The sequence below is a fragment of the Lathyrus oleraceus genome, chromosome 4 (assembly GCF_024323335.1).
Source record: "Lathyrus oleraceus cultivar Zhongwan6 chromosome 4, CAAS_Psat_ZW6_1.0, whole genome shotgun sequence".
Lineage (NCBI taxonomy): Eukaryota > Viridiplantae > Streptophyta > Magnoliopsida > Fabales > Fabaceae > Lathyrus > Lathyrus oleraceus.
In genome coordinates, this window is record NC_066582.1 from 219,417,541 (window position 1) to 219,439,050 (window position 21,510).

The 21,510-nt window shown below is 34.2% G+C and overlaps 1 long non-coding RNA gene across 1 annotated transcript; it reads left to right on the plus strand.

Moving 5' to 3' along the window:
- Positions 1 to 18,342: 18,342 nt before the first annotated feature.
- On the plus strand, positions 18,343 to 20,374 carry LOC127074636 (uncharacterized). The gene is made up of 2 exons (XR_007786075.1): positions 18,343 to 19,827; positions 20,060 to 20,374. It is a non-coding gene; the product is annotated as an uncharacterized LOC127074636 (long non-coding RNA).
- The last annotated feature ends 1,136 nt before the right edge of the window (positions 20,375 to 21,510 follow it).

A 21,510-nucleotide genomic window follows, 5' to 3' on the forward strand; every position in this document is an offset into this window, starting at 1 on the left:
ATAGTAACATTTACGAGAACTTACATAAGTAGATTCATCACGATTGTCAACCCATTCACCATCAGAATGAAAATCCCTTTGAAGTTCATGTGACTATAAATAATCAAATAATTAATATAGAATACGAGTAAAATTGTCACGATATAAAGAATCTTCACAATAATTATTATTTGTTAGGACTTTAGTACTTACAATTTCAAGTGAAACATCAACATGAGCCTTACGACCTATGGTGTGGACTGCTCCACCTCTTGTGAAAGCTCAATTTGTCTTATTTTAAGAAGTTACAACCAAGAACTCGGGCTTTTTCCAATGAGTTTGAATATCAACCCAAGCATTATCACCAATCCATGAAGGCCGAGTCCCTTTTCTCCTCGCCTTCCCCAACAAGTCGTTTAATCGTTTTCATCCTTTTTTTTTCAAATGTGTTATAGACAAATGCATGATCGCAAGGATCCCATGAAACCTTCTCTTGAAAATAATTAAAATTCCATAATTAATATTTAATAACAGATCAATTACTTGTTTAAATATAGTTTGATCAACTTAAGTGACAAAAGTTGGCAAATACTTACTCAAAACAACTTAAACCAACCAGCTTTCGTATCAGGATTGAGTGCAGGCCAATGATGTATAGGTTTATAATTTTTTTTTTCATATAGCATAATTAATTTCACCTGCAACTTCTTTAGCAGGAACCATCCTGTAAAATATTGAAAAATCCAGCTACATGGATAAATAGAAATAAATATGGATGAAGCACATAAGATGTTATTATTAAGCAATGGTACAAAACACCAATTACAATGTATATGACTTCCCATTCTCATCTATTGTTGGCACAAGAGGGGTGGCATTTTCTTGACCCAGTGCCTCATCCTCATCATCATCTACATCTTCCTCATCCTCCTCTACTAACATTAAATGGCCTAGACCTAAAACATTATGATTAAGATCATTATTCCATTATAGATGTTGCCAAATGCCAGCTATCGATAACCCTAATTTATATAAAATGTTCAAGAAAAAAAATTCATGGGTAACTGACTAGGCTTGCCACCATATTATTTGACTTGTATTAATAAAGGTTTTTTCTCACATTGTTTTTGGGTTATTTGCCCACTTTCTAGTAAAGTTTGTAGATGTGAAGGATATATATCTAATTTGCAGGTTTTGCATCCACAATATATGAGACCTGCCAGAGAAGCTGATATTCCTGTTAGGGTATTCTTAAAACCCTAAAGCTTCGGGTACCCTTATCACCAAAACCAGGGATATGATCAAGGTTTATAGAAATGTGTCTTCGCACATAGAAAACATGATTATCTGAAGTATGATTTTAGTCAATGTTATCTTTTCCTATTTCCAATTGCAAGCATTATTAACTAGCATTGTTTTGAAACAGAATGTTACCATGTTGGATATTGTAAGCACTTGCATGCTCGATCAATTTGGGTTCCTTGCTAAGACAAGAAAGTTAATAACGATCAAACTTGTCCTCCTAGTGGATGAATCCTTTTGTCTTCAAGTTTCTATATTTATGCCAGTGTTTTCAATCTTCGAAGATTTAGGCATATCATTTGATGTTGTAGCTATAAGTGAGGTTAGTATTTCCTTGACATTGGATTCGTCAAAGCTTTCGAGCGGATAGATAATTTAATAGGTAAGCCAGTACTCTCGTTGAAAAATCTTTATTTCATGATGGAGTCTATTTGCAGCAAAAGTTCCACAAAGCCTATTCATACAACAAAACAGATTTTGAACCAAATGAAAGAAAAACCAGAATCATAGGCATACAACAAAAGTGTCCTTTTATGAATCATAGGCATACAAAACTTATCATCATTTGAAACATACTAAACCCAAAATCCTCAAATATTCTTAACCATCATGACACCAACTACATATAAATGTTTGCTAAAGTGCCAAATGTTATAAAATGACACTTTTGTTAGAGGGACAATCATTAACTCATAAGAAATTATCAGACTCAATCAATCACCATTACCAACACAAATACACAAATAAATAAGAACATAATCATTAAGATTTGTTGTGAAAATTAACCTTGGTGGTAATGAAACAATCCTCTCTCTTTACAAGTCCACTCTCAAAAGCCACTTTCAGTGCGTTTCCAACCTTTTATGAATACTTATAGTAAGATATAATACATTTAAATCTTGTCAATTAGTGTTTGTTGACAAGAAAACTAGTTTTATAAAATGCAGACTTAACAAAACTAGGACTTCCCCTACTATTACATAAAAGAACATAAGACATTGCTATAAGAAACCAACTTGATTGTTTCAAATTTCAAAAAATGAGAAACTAGGTTAAGATTAAAAGAAATTATATCAACAAGAGATAGAATTATATCTTTAATATTGAGAGGAAAAATATTACTCATTCATCTCTAAGTATGGTTCAAATTCTTCCAAAGTTAATAACGCCAAAGTAATATTTATACCTCGTCGGGATGTATGATAGTATTTCACTTCTTCATAATTAGAGAGCAGGCCTCTTCATTAAACTGAAAAATCAATAAATTAAATCTAAGATTCCAAAAACTGATAGATGTGGTAAACCAAAACCGGGACCGAAATATGCTCTGCAACACTTTCACATAGCAATAAACAAATCACATGCGAAATATGTTCTGCAGCTGCAACCCAAGTTTTCACAACCTCACAAATAAATATATAAATAAATAAATAAGTAAATATATAAGCATGTAACATTGGTCTTGTGCAACACTATTATAATTAAATAAAAATATAAACAGGTAAGAACCTTAGCGTCAACTTCAACCGACATTATAATTAAAGATATATTTAAATATTTAAAAAAAAGGATTTAATCTTTTAGCGTTTGTAGAGGTTACACAAATTTGATGCTATTAGCGTCGGTATCAGGGGCGACGCTATAAAACTAAGGAAAAAACATTTCTTTATAGTAGTGATTGTTGAACCGAGAGGAAATATAAATTATCTATTTCACAAGGCACTTTTTTTTTAAATGTATATACTCCCTCGGTTGAATTGTCCAACCAAGAGGAAATATCTTTCGCATTTGTTTCTCAAAACTAAACTCTAACTATTCCTTTATTTTTCAACACTCATTTCATCTTCATTCTCCTGCAAAACCGAACAGTTTTTTTTACAAAACATACCCTAAAAGATTTTTATCTTCATCTTCTCCATTTAAACACCCTAACTTCTTAACCCATATTCTATAATTATTTTCGAAACTTCATCCCTTCAAACACATGTAAGTGTTTGAACATCAACTCTTCCAACACATGTATGTTTCCTCCCTTCGAACGTCATAACACCATTGAAACTCAAACATAGTTCGAAAGGAAAGAAAAAAAATCAAACATCAAGGAAGCTCCCTCTACCATTTTTTATCTTCTTCATCATATAACTAACTCATTTTATCCATGCACATAACTTAGAAATGTTAGTTTTTATTGTGTGGATTTCTCATTGCTTATAAATTATGTTATTATGATTATGTTGATAAAAATGGAAATAGTTTTGTTTTTCTTTGTTTTATGTTGATGTTGACAAAATTCTGTATGTGTCATGAGTTAAGTAAAATTCACATGTACCATGATTTAAGTATAATAGTTATTCTTTTTCAGTGTAGATTTTGTTGATGTTGCTTTAGGTAAAATGTTGGTGATGTTATTATAATAAAGTGTTGTTAGGAATGTGTTAAGTAATATATACCATATGTACCATGAATTTCACATTAAGTATCATTGTTGATGCTATTCTTAGTTTTCTTTGTTAACGTTGTGTTAAGTAAAATGATTATGATGCTATACTTATGAAGTACTCTTAAGAAGTGTTGATATTGTGTAAAGTAAAATGTTTATTGTTGTTGTTATTGTTGTTTAAACAGAGATGAACAATTTACCCACCACATCTCCTACACCCCACCACCTATCCTATAACCACCACCTCTCCTACACGATATATACTAAGACTAAAAGTAAAAGAAATTCTAGTGGTGTCACAATGATGACCAGATTGATAAAATCCCGCAACATTAGTGTTAGGTTGATGATCGATATTTGTTTACAGAGTGATAAGTGTTATGGGGAAAATGCTACGACTTTTGTGAGTTACGTGGCATTACTTGGTAGAAGTAAAATGAGATTTTTGTTAGATGATTGGATCCAGGTTGATGGTGACTTGAAAACAAGTATATGGAAAGATCTTGGAGTATTTATTTTAACTTTCATTAATTTTTTACAAGTATATATGATCATTTACTATTTTATATAGTATTGATACGAACATTATTATCTAAATGTAAATTGTTTTTATTCTTCCAAAAGATGATAAGCTGATAAAGTTATGGATATCATATCTTGGTGAGCATTGGAGGAAATTTAAGACACAACTCACAAAAAATTATATTAAAAATCCAAAGAGTATTAACTTAAAACCTCCATATTTGACATGTAGTTTTATTGATAAGGACACTTTGGAGAGATTTGTCGAGTCTTAGAACACTCCTGAGTTCCTATATAAGAGTCAAAAAGGAAATGAGGATACGGAAAAAAAAATTATATCCTTATATATTGTCTCGTGGAGTTTAGAATAAACTAGAGGATACAATGATAAAAGAAAAAAGAAAACAAAGAGAACAAGAGTTGAGAGATCCTTCTTTAAACCTTGATCGTAGCCCATCTCCGCCATCACGCCATGGTAAATAGAAGAGAGAAAATCAAAGACCAGGAGATGAGTTCAAGATTGTAAGTAAATTCTTTTTTTAAACATTATTAATATAAGTTAATTCAATTTATTAATGAACTTTTATTTGTGTTAAAGACTTCACGAGTTGAAAAGACCAATGTTGGTGCCTTTGTTCCACAATGACACCATGCCATATTGATAGAATCTATTAGAACAAATGAGCATGGTGGGTGTATATGTGGTGTTGAACGAGGCGTCATTCTGAGGTTACTGTTTGGATCATCGTCAAAGAGTGACAAAATGCACAAAATAAAATTGAAGAGCTAGTAGAGTAGATGTCAGAGGAGAAGATGCACGAGAATATATATGCAACATCGAAAAAAGAGCGGGAAGTTATGCGCGAGAGTGTGACCTAGAAGGTCCAGGAGAGAGTGACTCATGAGGTGAGAGAGAGTGTGACACCGGAGATGCAACAGAGTGTGGCTTGTAATGTTATTAAAGTAAATATAAATTTGGTTTAAGAACTTTCTTTTTCGTTTGTCTGATTAAAAATACGTGTTATGTGTTGTTGATGTTTGCGTTCTTGAAATTATATATTGTGTTGATGTTGTTTTTATGATGCAACAATTGAAATTTATAGGGTACTCGTCCATCCAAATTAAAATGAATTGGACATATATGAGAAATTTATTTTTGCTGGTGCAAGTACAAAAGGTAGTTGTCGTACCTCAAAAAATATGATCCTTCGCGAAGCGTATTGCACACTCACAAAAAATGAATCGTACAGAGTTGTCACTGAATTTTATTTATTCCAATGAAGGAAAGGGAAGATATCGATAAAACCTTTGAGAAGAAAAATGGTCATCGCAACCATATTCAGGTTCGGGAGTCGATTACGCAAGGGGGAAGGTATTAGCACCCATCACGTCTGTTGTACTCAATGATAACCTTTTAGTTAAACTTGTAAGAACAAATCCAGTATCTACAATGTATATCTAAGATTTTGATGATAACAATGGATGAAAAAATAGTATCCTAACATAATTTATCTAAGTGTGCAGGACTCTAATCAAAATAGTCAGATAGACATTCATCAGATACAAAGACAAGTTTTGAGATACCACTTAGAAGATACGCAAGCAAAAGCTCTAACTCTATTAAAGGAAGTGTAAACTCAACAAGAGACATCAGACACTTTGAAGCGGAAGAACACACTCTAACATCTCAAGCCTTGCGCTCTGATGAAATAATCAGAAGAAACTCTGAAGACAGTTAGCAACAAGCATCTATCTGAAGATACTCTTGCTGAATAGAGACTCTGGTGTTCGAACCCGCTGATTCAGAATATTTAGCTATGAAGAATTTCACTTATGGAAAGAATCTATTTCAGGAATAAATTTATGGCGCTCCAAAACTGCTTTACAAAGAACACAAAGATTAATGACATTAATTATTCATCATTGCCAAAGATTCTGACATTCAAACATTCAACGGTCTTCTCATCACTCCTATATAAAGGATGGAACGCCTCACTAAGAAGACAACTGAAACACACGAGAATACAACACTACTATCACATCCATTATTCATTATCCTTCTCACACGAGCTGCTGCTCTAACGTGTGAACAATTCTTTTGCTTTTACCTTGTGTAATTTCTGCTTACCTAGAAGCACCAAGCATTACTGTAATTCTATCTATTTGCTGAAACTCTCTTCAAGTGACTTGTGAAGTCTGTAAACTTGAGAGAGCTAAGAGATCTTTATCCATTTAGACGATCGTTTGTGTAATCTTTCAAGATTAGTGGATTAAGTCCTTTTTGAAGGTGAAATCACCTTGGTCGGGTGGACTGGAGTAGCTTTGAATTTCAAGCGAACCAGTATAAAATTCAGTGTTAATATTATTTGTTTTTGCGTGTGTCTCATTTCCAAAAGTTTATATTTTCGTTAAAAATAGTTCAACCCCCCCCCCCTTTGTTATTTTTCTCTACCTTCAATTGGTATCAGAGCTCTGGCTCTGTTATTGATTTTCTAATAAAACACTTAATAGTGTAGAGAGATCCAACATGAGAAAAATATTATGGCCAACACCAATGAAAGAGATAGTTACAATGCTAAACCTCCAATCTTTAATGGAGACAAATTTGATTACTGGAAAGACAGAATCGAAAGCTTCTTTCTGGGTTATGATGTTGATCTATGAGACATAGTTACTATTGGTTACACACCTCCTGTATCTGATGTTGGTATTGCTATTTCCAGAAACAAGATGACAGATGATCAGAAGCGTGACTTCAAGAACCATCACAAATCCATAACGATACTACTGAATGCCATTTCCTACAATGAGTATGAAAAGATCACCAATAGAGAAACTACTAAAGAAATACTTGACTCTCTGAGGATGACTCATGAAGGAAATTCACAAGTCAAAGAGACAAAGGCTCTGGCTCTAATTCATAAGTACGAAGCCTTCAAGATGGAGAACGATGAAGCTATAGAGGTAATGTTTTCAAGATTTCAAACTTTAACTGCGGGACTCAAGGTTCAGGGCAAAGGATACACAATTTCAAATCATGTCAAAAAGATTGTCAGAAGCTTACCAAAGAAGTGGAGACCCATGGTCACCGTATTAAAATTGTCAAAAGATTTGAACAACATCAGCCTTGAAGAACTCGTTAGCTCCCTCAGAAGTCACGAGATAGAACTTGAGGAAGATGAGCCTCAAAAGAAGAACAAATCTGTAGCCCTGAAATCCAGATCTGAGAGACGTAAACCAGAAAGGAACAAAGCCCTCCAAGCTGAAGAAGAAGATAATGACGACTCTGATAAGGAAGACTCTGACGATGAAGAAGAGTTATCCCTTTTGACCAGAAGAGTAAAACAACTCTGGAGAAAAAGGAATAACAACTCCAGAAGACCAAGGCCCAAGGGAGATCGCTCAGAATCAACTTCCAGAAGCAAATCAAACAAAGAGGTAACATGCTATGAATGTAAGGAAACATGTCATTACAGAAACGAATGCCCAAAGCTTAAGAAAGAAAGCTTCAGAAGAGAAAGTTTCAAGAAAAACTCCTTTAAAACCAAGAAGGGACTCATGGCCACCTGGGACGACACTGAATCTGATTCCTCTAAATCAAACTCTGAAGAAAATGCCAATGTTGCATTCATGGCTACCACTTCTGGAAACTCATCAGATGGAGAGTCTGATCCTGAATAGGTATTTTCTGACCTTTCTCGCTCTGACCTTGAATCATGCCTTTCTGAATCTTTAAACTTATATCAGAAACTTAAACAAAAATTTAAAGCACTAAAAAGAGTCCTTGAAGGAACCATCGAAGAATGTGATAAGCTTTAGATAACAATTTCAGAATTAAAGAATGATGATCTTACTCTGACAAAAGAAAGAGACTCCATAAATAACAATGTCTAAAACTTGAAGAAGCTTTATCTCAAGCCCCACAAACTTCCAACACAATGATATATAAATATGAAAAATCTTTTCAAAAGTTTCTGAAAAATGGGATAGAAAGAAGCAAGACGACTTTCATGATTTATGGAGTCGGTCAGAATAACAAAAGAGGAATAGGATATGATCCTAGTGAAGATAAATCTTTTACAGATGACAAACCTAAATCCCCATTTTCTTATCATTACACACATGCACAAGCACAACTTTACTAATGCTAGAAAGCCCAAAGTCTTAAGAAACTTTGGGAAAACTAATCACAAAGGACCCAAACGATTCTAGGTACCAAAGGATAAGATTGTTTATGTTGCAGATATCCTATGCAGCAGAGTTAAGACACCAATCATGGTACCTGGACTCTGGATGCTCACAACATATGACGGGAAGAAAGCATATGCTCCAAAGCCTGGAACTTAAAGATGTTGGATTCGTAGGTTTCAGAGGAAATCAGAAAGGAAGAAGTGTATGTTCATCAACCCCTAGGTTTTGAAAACTCTAAATGTCCAGAACATGTTACTGAAAAAATCATTGTATGGTCTAAAACAAGCTCCTAGAGCTTGGTATGAAAGACTAAGCAACTTTCTTCTGGAACATGACTTTATTAGAGGAAAGGTTGACTCTACACTCTTCTGTAAAAACATTAGAAATGATCTCATGATATGTCAGATATATGTTGATGATATAATTTTTGGTTCAGCTAACCCCTCTGTTTGTCAAGAATTCTCTAAGCTAATGCAGGCAGAATTTGAAATGAGTTTGATGCAAGAACTAAAGTTCTTTCCGGGAATTCAAATCAATCAAGCTTCAGAAGCTACTTATGTATATCAAAGTAAATACATAAAATATATTCTGAAGAAATTTGAAATGGCAGAATGAAAACCTGCAAAGACACCCATGCATCCAACATGCATTCTAGAGAAAGAAGAAGTTAGTCAAAAGGTTTGTCAGAAGCTCTATCGTGGTATGATAGGCTCTCTCCTCTATCTGACGGCTACTCGTTCTGACATTCTTTTTAGTGTATGTCTCTATGCTAGATTCCAATCAGATCCAAGGGAATCTCATTTAACAATTGTTAAAAGAATTCTAAGGTATCTGAAAGGAACTCCTAACCTTGGCCTGATGTATGAGAAAACATCTAAGTATAGGCTCTCTGGATATCATGATGCAAACTATGCAGGGGACAAAATGGAACGTAAAAGCACATATGGGAGTTGTCAGTTCTTGGGAAACAATCTCATATCTTGGGCCAACAAAAGACAGTCAACCATCGCTCTGTCTACTGCAGAAGCAGAATACATATCAGCTTCACTATGCACTACTCAGATGCTCTGGATGAAAAATCAACTAGAAGACCTTCATATTTTTTAGAGTAACGTCCCCAAGATAACAAAATATAATATGATTAACATAAATTTGCACAATTAAAATATCATTTTTGAATGATTTGCAAAACAAAGTTGTATTAACCTTCCCTCCTGTAAAATCATTTTTCAAAAGAAAATTTCTTATTCTTTCACACCATGCTCTAGGAGTTTGTTTTAGACCATACAAAGATTTTTTGAGTTTGTAAACAAAATCAGGGTGTTTATGATTTTCAAATCTAGGAGGTTGATATACATAACCTTCCTCGGTAATGTAACCATTCATAAATGCACTCTTACATCCGTTTGGTATAAAATAATGTTTTGATTTATTGCAAAAGAAATTAGGAGACATATAGATTCTAACCAGGCCACTGGTGTAAAGATTTCAGTATAGTCAATTTCTTCTTGTTAACTATAGCTTTGTGCAATCAATCTGGCTTTATTACTTGTAGCGGGGTATTAGTTACCATTAGACATATTGACTAAATCTAAGGTAAACCATACAGGTCAAGTCGCCACCGCACTTCTATTTATCCAAAGGAATGGTTAGAAAGCGAACAAAAACCTAAAAGTTTTATCGAATCAAAAACTAGTAAAAATGTCAGAGATCGGGGTAAGGGGGTTGGTTATACAATGGGAAGGTTTTAAGCACCCAAAACATCCTAAGTACTCCTAGGGAGCCCTTTTCACATTTGTTGTAAGGTTGGTATTTTGTGAAAATTTGTTTGTGCAAACATGACTGAAGAGATGAGGAGAGAATATACAAGTTATTTACATTTTGTGTTTGGATGGATAAACCCATTGCCTACGTACCATCTTAAAGAAAAGATTAGGATCAAAACCTCGTAGTTCGGGGTAAAAATCTCAAAACAAGTTGGTGAATTGATTGGTCCAAAAGCCTTAAGGTCTTTTGTTATCCAAGGGAGAAAACTCACCCTAAAATCACAAATCCACCATGTGAGGATAGCTTCAACATGCTAGTGAGGGGTTAACCCTATAATAAGCATGGAAGACTCATTGTCCATCACTAATGATATAGGTGAGTATTACATCTACCTCAAGGATAACTCAAACCTATTAGCTAAAGGTTATGAAAAAGTTTTTGATTAAGAAAATGGCCATTGAAACCACAAAAGTATTTGAATGAGTTATATTTACCAATGAAAAGTATTTACAAAATATGGTCAAAGTTGATTTAAAAGTTCAATTCAAAATAAGTGTTATCAAAAGAAAGTTTGAAAATCAAAAGCACAAGGCTTAGGTTTCTAATGTTTGAAAATAAGTGTTAAATGTTTGCACAAAAAGTTTTGGCTTGGGTTAGAGTGGAGGGAAGAAGAAGAATGGCTAAAGTCCTAATCATACAACAGATAAGGGAAAAGAAACAAGACCACAAATGGAGTTCCTCTCTTGAGATCATATTGATGATCCAAGTAGCTCCCATCCTTTGGAATATGCAAGCAAAATAAGTGTAAGCTCAAGCAATCAACATAATCAAACAAGCTTCTTAGAAGATCCCCAATGCCTCTTGTATCTTTCACTTTGGATGAACATGGCAATGATTCTTCAAGTTGAGTTCTCATAGGATCCCCTAGCACAAAAGCACACACATCAAAAAGTTCTATGAAGTAAATCAAGAATGGACAAGAATAAGTTTAGAGGTTTGGTCCTTCTAATCCATCTTCAACATTAAGGTCCTTTTACTCCAATTTGCATAGGGAGAGTCCTAGAAACTAAGTTCATTTGTCCATTTCTTTGCACTTGGTCCACAACAATCAAAACAAAACACAAGCACAATAATATATACACAATTATGTGCTCAAGTGAGCAAAAGGCAAATTGCATTAACATAAACATGTGCTCAAATGAGCAAAGGAAAAAGCAAATGAATAATATGGACAAGAATAGTAAATTGCATAAATGTAAAGTGCAAGAATTAAATGTTAATGGTTAATGGTTAGTGTTAATATTTAGTGTGCCATAAGGCAATTTAGCGCTATGTTAAGCAATCGTAATTGGACTTATGTAGAAGTCGCAACTATCTGAGGCCGGTCAATAATAATGTAGGCAACAACACAAGTTAGAGGTCTTGATTAGTGAATCAAACTCCAACAACTTGCCATGCCAAAAAAGAAGATGAGAAATGATCTTGTATTGATTTAGGTCCTTTGCATGATTTAGGAAGCAATCTATCCTTAATGCAAAGCCATTCACTTGATCCATGATCAAGATGAATTAGATTTGAATCAAAGAAGATTAAACCTCCATGTATCAATGCTAACAAACAATCTTTAACTCATTGATCAATAAAAAGAAAGAAGAAGAAGAAGAAGATGAAGAATTGAAGTGCATTAATGGAAATGGTATGTATTAATCAACAAGTGTTGACCAAAGATAGAGAAGATCAAGGTCAAACAATAGAAAACAGAAGCAAAATGAGAATTAGGAGTCAAGAAACAAAATTAAAATACACTATTACATTGAAGTCTTCGAAAATGCCATGTCCAAAATTAAAATGCAACCTTATGAGTAATGGTTGGAAAGCTTGTTGCATAAGGAACAAATGGCATGTTGATAAAAACTCCATTTGGGCCTTGGAAATTAATGAAAATTGAACTTGAAGTGTAGGGTGCAAAACATGCATATTTGGAATTTTCAAAATTGGCCAAAGTTCAAGCCCTTCTGTCTCAATTATGTAAGCTCCAAATGACAAAACCTTAAACATGAAAGTTGTAGATCTTTTAAAGACAATAAACTTGGACTTATATTTTGCATCATTTGTATTTTTTATGAAGAAGTTATGGGCACTTGAAGTTGGACTTTTTCACATTTCAATGCATTTGGTCCAAAGTGACCTATAATGTTTTGCATTATCACATGTATTTCTTTTGAGATTTTGCAATTTTTCTCAACATAACATTTTAAGTATACATATTAATATTTCCAATGCATTAAGTCTCACTTCAAAATCATGAAAAATGATGGAGTTATGTCCTTGGGAAGTTGACCCAAAATTAGGGTTTAAGTCAAAATGACCTATAATGTCTTGGAATGGATGATGACCTTCCAAGCTTTAAATCAAATTTTGATGAACATGAAAGTTGTTCATATGGTTCTTAATAACATGTTTTCTCTTGGGGTCATCTCCATTTGACTAACACATACAAAGTTAGGTCTCAGTGCATTTCCAAATAGTCAGATGAATTGACTGATCAACTTCTTAAGTCCAAAACTTATATTTTGATGAGTTGATGATTGAGGACACTCAAATAAGTTCAAATATGCATGAAATGATGAATTGAAGAACTTACCTTGCTTGTATTTGATCATGGGTTGAGGTTGCTTCATGAGCAAGGCACAGTTGATGAACAGATGAATTAGGGTTTCCTTGGGAAACAAGCCTCAAGTCCTTGATTTGCTTTAATAAAAATAACGAATTGAGATACTTGGGAGGCATATTTGATGGATGAGAGCTTTGGGAACCATTGTCATGCATGCTTTCATCTTCTCTTGGCCATATCAATGCACATAGGATCTTCTAGAAGCTTTTGACCTTGTGAATGCTCAAGGTACAAACAAGAGATGTTAGTGACATATTTTTGTGCTTTTGGTTTGTAAATAAAAATGAGAAAAAGCAATGATATACAATTCAAGCATGCCTGGTTATCTCAAACCACTCACAAGAGACCCCGCCCCAAAGGTAAGGAGCCAAGATGCTTATGATCCTTGAGGCAATATGAATGCAATGCTATGATGCCATGAGGGATCTTAGGGTCAAAATTAGGATCTTACATTACTTATTATTTCTCCTTTCTCATTCAAATTATTTCCGAAAACTCATTTAGTTCCAATAACATGAGTTCCTTTTGGTCTTGTCACAAGATCCTATGCATCATTTCTGGAGAATTGATTTAATTCTTCTTGCATTTCCAGAATCCAGTATGCGTCCAAAAGTGATTTAACAATGGAATTAGGTTCGATAAAGGAAACCAAACCCAGAATCATTTATTCATATGGTTTGAATGAGGATATGGTTTTGATGGATTATGTGTTATCTCCCATAATCAATTCCTCAGGATGTGAAGATCTTTGCATGTGTTTCCTCAGAGGCATTGGTGTGTCAGTAGCTTCTAATTCTGATTGAGCTATTTTGTGTTGAGCTCTTTCAGAGTCTCTCACTTTAGATTCCTTGCCTTCAGAGTATGAGTAACTAATCTCCAAATATACAAACTTGTCAACTAGATTTGACTTTTTGAGGTCAAGCTTATCATCAAACTTAACATGAATTGATTCCGCAACAATTTGTGCTTCAGTGTTGTACACTCCGTAGTCTTTTAAGCATTTAGAGTATCCTAACATGATATATTTTTTGTGCTTTAGAATCAAACTTGTTCAAGTTCTCTTTAGTATTTAAAATAAAATATGAACAACCAAATGAATGAAAATATGAAATGTTTGGTTTTATGTTCTTTCACAATTCATAAGAAGTCTTACCCAGAGTAGGTCCTATTGACATCTTGTTCTGAATGTAACATGTTGTGTTTACTACTTATGCTCAAAAGTTCTTTGCAACATTAGTTTCATTCATCATGGTTCTGGCCATTTCTCGCAATGTGCAATTTTCCCTCTCTACAACTCCATTATGTTGAGGAGTTCTAGGACAAGAGAAATAATGGGAAATATCATTTTCATTATAAAAAATTCAAAGTTTTTGTTGTCAAATTCCTCACCATTATCACTTCTGACTTTAACAATTTTAAAGACTTTTCTAATTTTGCCTTTGGGTGAAGAAAGTAGCAAATAGGCAATGTGACTCATCTTTGTGTTTTAGGAACTTTACCCATGTCCATCTGTTGTAGTCATCTACAATGACTAACCCATACTTTTTCCATTGATAGAGGTTGTTCACTACCCAAAAAAGTCAATATGCAAAATCTCCAAATGTCTAGAGATTGAAACAACATTTTTAGCTCTGAAAGAAGTTTTTGAAAACTTACCTTTCTGGCATGTCTCACAAAGAGCATCTGAAGAAAACTTTAAATTTGGAAGGCCTCTGACTAAGTTAAAACCATTTATCTTTGAGATTATTCTTATTCTAACATGGCCTAACCGTTTATGCAAAGTCCATTTATCCTTGTTCACATATATGAGGCATTTTACATTTTGATTTTCTAAATCAGAAAGTCTAATTTTGTAAAAGTTTGTTTTCCTCTTGCCATTGAAGAGTACAAGCTATCCTTATGACGAACAACTTTTCATGACTTTTGACTAAAGATAATATCATAACCATTGTCACTTAATTCAATTATGGATGAAATGTTATGCATTAATCCTTTAACTAATAAAACATTATTAATAGAAGGAAGAGAGCCATTACCAACAGTTCTAGAGCCAATTATCTTACCCTTATGATTTCCTCCAAAACCAGCAATGCCTCTAGGCTTAATTTCCATACTTTGGAACATGTGAGTTCTTCCCATAATGTGACATGAGCATCCAGAGTCCAGGTACCAAGATTGGTGTTTCAACATGATTACTAAGAATGTATGCAATATAGACTATTTTGTCTTTAGGTACCCATATCTTTTTGGATCCTTTATGTGAGTTCTCTCAGAGTTTTTCTTAACCCAGGGTTTTTGTGCAGAATAATCATGTGTGTGCCTATAAGTTAAATGAGAGTATAAAGTTTTTTGTTTAATTTCCTTTTGATTTGAATTAAGTTTGGCGCTATAAATTTTTGGTGGCACATAAACAATATCTTTATTTCCATTTCTGCTTACTCCATAGATCATATAAGCCATTTTTCTTCTGTCTATGTCTTATGTAAGAAATTTTTGAAAAGACATGTCATGCTTGTTATTGACAGATTCAGAGTCCATAGGAGCTTTTGAAAGAATCTCTTTTTCAAGTCATCTACTCTTACTTTTAATAGGAAAAGTTATCTTTTTCAAGATTGCAAATCTTTTCTTTCCAAGTGGAGAATTCTTTCTTTATCTCACTATGGGCTTCAGAGTCAGCTACATGAATTTGATTCAAATCCTTATACCTTTTCTGAATCCTCTAATATTTTTCAAGAATTTCAGTAAGACATGACTCAACTTCAAATGAGTTAAGTTAGAGAATACCTCATCAGAGTCAGGTTCTGATTCTGATTCTGATCCTGATCCTGATCCAGAGTCAGATGCTTATGTGCTTGCCATCAACGTCATATTGGCTTTATTTTCTTCATAATCACCTTCTGAACACTCAAATTCGTCCCATGTAGCCATCATAACCTTCTTCTTATCTTTGAAGAACTTCTTCTAAGGCTTTTCTTTCATTAGCTAGTGACATTCATTTCTCTAGTGGTCTGGCTCCTTGCACACGAAATAGATAACATCTTTATCAGGTCTCGACCTCTTCTAATCAAATGTTGACTCAAAGTATCAATTTGTTCTTCTGATTCCTATGGGTTGCTTTTGTATTTATCTTAAGAGTTGATCGACTCTTCTGGAAAGAAGAGAAAGGTCATCTTCTTCATCAAAATATTCTTCAGATTCTTCTTTTTCTTCAGCTTGAAAAGCCTTTGCCTTTTCTGTATTGCCTTTGGATTTGAGAGCCACACATTTTACTTTTCTTTAAGGCTCATCCTATTTCAGCTCTATCTCATGTCTTCTTAAAGAACTGACAATATCTTCCAGAGTCATAGTATTAAGATTTTTGGACACCTTAAGAGCAGTCACCATAGGCCTCCATTTCTTTGGTAAGCTTCTGATGATATTTTTCACATGATATACAGTAGTGTAGTCATTGATTGAAAATTTTATGCCATCTACAAGTGTTTGAAACCCTAAGAACATGTACTCAATGTCGCATCTCAAAAAATATGATTCCTCGCGATGGTCGCGGAAAAATAGTTCGAACAGAATTGCCATCGAACTTTATTTATTCCAATGAAGGGATAGGAAAATATCAATAAAACCTTTGAAAATAGAATAATGGTCGTCGCAACCATATTCGGGTTTGGGAGTCGATTACGCAAGGGGAATGTATTAGCACCTCTCATGTTCGTTGTACTCAACGGGAACCTTTTAGTCTAATTTGCGATTTGAATGTTAGCTAATGTTATTTGTTTTATTCGAGTGACTAAAGGACTGAAAAGAGAAAAGAACGGAAACCTCAGAAGGGGGGGAAGGGAGGTTTTTTATTATTGTGCTCGCCAAGATCTCGCAATCTCATTCCTATGTATCCTTATGGTGCAATAAAGAAATCAGAGCATTCGTAGTTTGGGGAACTACGGTTTGTTGGGGCCTTTTAATGAACAAATGTTTGGATCATATTCTAAAGGCTAAACATTGACTTGTCTACTCTCAGCGGAGGCTTAAGAACTAGTTTGTTATGCACATTAGAAAGGACTAAACAATATTCTTTTGAAAATGTTTTGATAAGTTGGATTTAATATGTTGGAAGTTTTTTTGGATGACGATTGGCCGGATAATCGAGTAAGGAAACTATTATCCAAATATTCGAGGAGAGGAATCAAAGGCTCTAGACCGTCTCTCTTTTCATCCTTAATTATAAAAGGGTTTGATAATAGTTAATGTATTTTAAATGGATGATGAATACTTGAATGATCGAATAAGGCAACTCGTATTCGAGTATTCGAGAATGGGAATAGACGGCTCTAGACCACTTTCTTTTTCATCTAAATTATCATGAAAATAAATTTATGTATGGTTGATATTTTTTAGATAAACAACAAATGCTCGAATGACTGAGTAAGGCAACTCATATCCAAGTATTCGAGGAGAGGAATCCAAGGCTCTAGACCATCTTCCTTTCCGTTTAGTTTATTATGAAAATGATTTGATTTAATTGGTTTAGAATTTTGTAAGAGAAACTACAATTGTTTGACTAATCGAGTAAGGGAACTCGTACTCAATCAATCGATGAGAGGAGTCGAAGGCTCAAAACTATCCCCGTTTTCATTTCTAAATTAGTTTCAAGTATAATTAGAATGCATTAGATTTAATTTAATAAAATACTCGACATTGAATTGAGGTTTTAAATTTGTATTTTGCGGATAAATTGGATTATATTTAGTGACTAAATCATTTAATTGAGTAATTAAAATCGAATAGGTCTCATTGTAAGAAATCCCAAGAGTAAGCTATGTGATGTTGATGGTGATGCTAAAAGCAATCGAATTACAAAGGTGTTTGAAAATGAGCATGATATTGAATTTAGAATTATTTTATTTTTAAATGGTTTAGTAAATGTTTGACGTAGTTTACAGGTGGACATCATCATGAAAATAAAATGATGCATGGTTTTAGATGGAAAAGAATTGTATAAACAAATTAATCAAACAAGTGTAAGATAATAACTCAAGCAAACCTCATAAAAAAAATGAATAATTAATTAAATTAAATGATAAAAATAATATACAAATTAGTAAAATTAAATAAAATATTAATTAATTAAATAAAATATTAATTGGTTAAATAATATAAAGTTTTTCTAATTAATTTAAATAAAACAAATTACATACACACAAAAACAAGAAAAAGTAAATAAACAAAAAAAAACATGGGCCTACTACCTTCAAAATGGCCCAAAGGGGCACTCATAGTTAGCAAAAGGGGCTGAAGGGAGTTAAATTGAACTCAGGCCTAAGCCAGAGGCCCACTCCCAAAAGAGAGTCAAATGCTCTCCCAGTCAACCCTGTTGACTCAGACCAACAAGCCTTGACCATCAAACCATAGATCTGACCTAGTCAAATGATCCAAGTGGGAAAACAAAAACGGAGCATCGTCATACAGTGGGGGATCCATATGGGATCCCCTGGTTGACTCCATAGTTAACCACACGTGGCCCAGTCAGGGAAGGCCATTTGGCCTACATGCGTGGAGGGAGACATAGGTATAAAACCTGGCTTTAATGGATAATGAGTTCATTTGATGAATTCATTTCTCTCTCTTCACCTTAGAGCATAAAACGCTCTGCAATACTCACCACCCTCTCCGATCAACCCTCACCGGAGAAGATGGTGGTTGCCAGTCACAGGAGGCGACACCACCTTCTTCTCCGGAAGACCAACACCTCAAAACACCAAACACCAACCCCTCTTCTTTTTCAGCAAGGATTTTGAATCTGGCTTCCCCTTCACCTAAATCCTCTCCAAACACTCAGAGCAAACCCTAACCGAACAAAAGATTCGAGCTACAAAATTAATAACCTTATAACACGAACTCGATCTCCAATACTCTCCCAAATACAAATCAAAACTGGATTCCACAATCAAAGCATAAAACAAAAAAAACCTAGATTTTAAATTAAATTCCAAATAGCAAGGATCTCAAGCAATTGACAAGGGGGTTCTACTCAGTTTCTCAAGGCAAACATGAAGTTGAACAAATTTGGAGCAAACATGAAGAGATTTACCTAGATGGAAGTTAGTCCAAGGATGCTTCCTCAGGCGATACTCAGATAAGTCCCCTTCCTCCTTTATGTGTGCTTCTCTAGGTCCTTCCTCCTCTATTTGCTTTTCAAACTTAGCTACTATTTTTCTTAGGTTTAGTTTTAGTTCGAATTATCTCAGAGTTTCGATGAGAAACTTTTAATAATTTTGAGAATTCTGAGCTTTTAGTGATGTTTTTGTAATTTGTTTTGACAGCGTTTCAGTAGAGTATCCTTCCTCTTTTCAATAGAACAGTAGTATCCTTTATATATGATGAATAGGGAGTGATCTTAACGTGTGCATTCTTTCTCCTATATTTGTATGCTAAGTTTTTTGTAGAGAAAAATGATGAGCGGGTCCTATTTCAGAATTAATCTATTAGAAAAGATTTGGTAAATCCTTGATTATGTGGGATGTTTTGTGAGTCGAATGGCACAACACAAAAAATGCACTTCCCCTTTGTTTGTAGTTACTGACATGTCCCGTGTGGTCCCCATTTTTTCCATATATAATATTGTGTTAACTTACTATCATTTGGATTGGCTTTTGGTTATACAATGCGATTTTAAATGCAGTAGTAGTTTTTTCTATAACAATGCCCTGCTGCTATTTGTGACTGATTGAATGCTCTTCTTTTTACTACTATGATGGCCTTAGTTTTGATGTGCTTACATTGTACCTTAGACTAGTGTGGTGATATGGTCACAGTATGCTTCATTGTTCATTCATGTATTAGTGGCTCTGATCATGGACCAATTGTTTATGCTTTTGCAGGTTCAGTGATGACTTCTACAGCATGTTGTTTGACCTTGTTGTCATAGGCTGAGTTGTTTTAATATGGCTTGGAATGATAGGTAACATGGTGTTATTAGGACTGTCATGAACTTATCATTTCTTTGCATTTATTTGTTGCTTATAATTTGAATGGTTGCTGCAAGTTAATGTAGATAGACCTGGGCTAATGATCATTGTCTGGTTGTAACCGTTTGGGTGATGGCAGGGTTTATTTTCATTTGATTGTGTCTGAACTAGTAGGTTTGCCACTGTGCAGTTGTGAGTGAGTGTATTGTTGTGATTGTTCTGTAGGTGTTAATGTCATAGTTGGAAGTATTGTTGATGCGATCTTCCTAGTAGGGATATTGTTCCAGGAACTTTGAGGCAAGTTGTTGGACTTGAATCATGTTTTGCAGGTCGAAGATAAATTGGGATGACAAGGCCAATATGTCCAGTTGAACCATCCTGGTGACATTAGGGTAATAGGTAGTAAAAAACCCCCAAAGTACCGAGTTTTGTAGTATCGTGTAATTAGGGTGTAATACTAAAATGATGGACTTTGTAATGTATTTGTGTCATGTCTATGAATACTTAGTCAAAAATGCAATTTTATTATTTGAACATAAATCAAGTTTCCTCTTTCTCCACTAGACCAAATGGAGCAATTCCTTGCGTGAAGTTGTACAAAATAGTCTAATTCAAACAAATGGACCTCGCGCGGACTTGACAAACCTCTCTATGCCATGGCCATAAAATAACCCAAAAATAGAAATTGTTAACTGAAGTAACATATTACTTAAGAAAAAACTCATCACTTGATTTGTTGACTTTGTTCAACTGGTTGACCAAAAAGACAACAATTGACCAAAGGTTAACTTAAGTAAAATGAGTGCAATTCAAAATACAAGGCTCAAAATGAGATGCAAATGGACCTAAAATGATGTTTCAAAACTTCTAAGCCATTTCACCAAAGGGATTTGTATTTGTAAGATGTATCAGAAGTCATGAACCATGGACTACTTCCAAGTGAACTTGAATCAGTGGAGTGCAAGGCAAGTGATGTTATGAACTATGATTATATGAATCATAATGAGTGAATGGCTAACAACCAATCAAACCAGTGCGACGACTAATAAAGCCTTAACCAAACCCATACCAATATAATGGACCAACAATCAACCCAATGAATCTCATTATGACTAAAAAAAGATTCAGATGATTTCAAAACTTTTGAATGCCCAGAGGCAAGGAAGATTAAGGTTTTGATTTTTTTAGTTAAACATGCATTAAGATGATAGAAAGAAAAACCTAATATCTTCCTCATGCACAATCACCATGCCTTGAGTTTATGTAACCTATTTTCCTGTCTTGAATGTTCATGGCAATTTTCAAATGCCTGGACAAAATTGGGGCATGACAACTTCCCCTATTTAATTAACTTGAATCGAAAGGTACGAATGACAACAATCTTCGTACATTCATGGTGGAAGATAATTAAATACAAAAATACCCGAATTGTGTCCTTCGAGATGCAAAGATGAAGTGCAGAAAGAAAATGCAGTGAAAAATATAGTGAGATAGGTTATTATAAGGTAAGTGAAACAATCAAGACTCTCTGAGAATCGTCAGAACATTATCTTGGATGATATAGTCGATATATTCCAATGATGGAATGATACCTCAAATGTATCTAGGATTTTCTTAGCATTAGCAGAGCAATGTCTTGAACTGAACACATGAGATTCCCCGAGGATCAACGAAGC